The following is a 1,347-nucleotide window of genomic DNA, read 5'->3' as shown; positions in this document are numbered from 1 at the left end:
CAAACATGGGGATCAAACAAAAAGGAGGTTCAGCAACCCCATAGAAGAAGCAGAGGAAGAACACGATACAGAGTTCACTCCAGCACAGGTGACCGAACACCGGAACCAAAGGGAGGAGAGCCCAGTCACTGTGGGCAGCCCGGACAGGCCTGAGGCACCGCAAACAGCAGACACTCAGGCCAGCGCCCAACAACCGGAGCCCCAACTCAGGCGCTCTACAAGAGAGCGTAAACCACCAGAGAGACTCAACCTGTGATCCCAAAAAGACTTTGGGGTCATGTATTCAACCAGCATTGTAACCCATTTTTAAATTCAAAACCTTATAAAATTGACGACATGCAGCCAACGTGCAAAAGTAAGAATTCTTTTAATCACCGTTAATTAGCCGATAACCTTCTTCAGAATGAAATAAATAATAATATAATTACTGAGGAACAGTGGTATCCTCAATCATTCATTTTCTCTTTACATGTGATGAAGTTTTATCCCTATCTCATTTACACGCTGTATGAGAATGGTTTAAAATTGTAAGTGTTTATGACTCAGTTGTAAAACCATTGATTGTGTGTGTGTCTATACTTGATAGGAGGAGCACTTGAGACCGAAGTTCCAGTTCTATATATGTACCAATAGAATCAATTTCCACCAGTTTCTTTAAACCCAATAACATAATTTATTTCTAATGGGCTGGATGGAACATGATCCATGTAAAAAATTGTTATCGTTTTACTTGAACTGAATGCTCATAAAATATTGGAGTGGGAACTAATTGGATAACAGCACTGCTGGCAACATTTGCGGAATAGATTCGTGCAGCCAAAACGCACAATGACAACCTGGGACTGTGCGGCACCGAATCCTCGGGGAAAAACAGTTAAACTCTTCGTCCCTGGGTGGGCTCGAACCACCAACCTTTCGGTTAACAGCCAAACGCGCTAACCCATTGCGCCACAGAGACTGATGGAAGTATAAGGTGCAAGACATCCAAAACCAGGGTGTCAGTCAGTTCAAGCTTCAGATTGCTCCGACCGGGATGGAACTTGTCCACTCTAAGTTGTACTTTTCCCAAATAAATGGAGGGACATTCATTGTGGATGTGTGGAAGCAGTCTGGTCCCGCACACTGCAGACACTTCCATGTCACCGCCAACCAGCTCTCCCACAACCGGTGTGATCTACCTTCCAGCCTTCCGGTGCCTTGTCTGTGACGAAGTATTCTGATTGTCCCGAAGCCGGTATTAGGTTTGAATTCCTTTTCAGCTCCTGACTGCGGATATTCCTGTGATTAAACGGGAACTAAATGCTTACAGGGACAGTTGGATTCACCATTTCTTTGCTTGGTGAAATT

The 1,347-nt window shown here is 44.4% G+C and overlaps 1 non-coding gene across 1 annotated transcript; it reads right to left on the bottom strand.

Annotated features, from left to right (window-relative positions):
- Positions 1–884: 884 nt before the first annotated feature.
- Positions 885–958, bottom strand: trnan-guu (transfer RNA asparagine (anticodon GUU)). Its single transcript has one exon. It is a non-coding gene; the product is annotated as a tRNA-Asn (tRNA).
- Positions 959–1,347: the final 389 nt, after the last annotated feature.

This window comes from Pristiophorus japonicus, chromosome 20 (genome assembly GCF_044704955.1).
Source record: "Pristiophorus japonicus isolate sPriJap1 chromosome 20, sPriJap1.hap1, whole genome shotgun sequence".
NCBI classification, from domain to species: Eukaryota; Metazoa; Chordata; class Chondrichthyes; family Pristiophoridae; genus Pristiophorus; species Pristiophorus japonicus.
The sequence above is the reverse complement of the archived record's forward strand: the minus strand, read 5'-3'. Positions and strand labels throughout refer to the sequence as shown.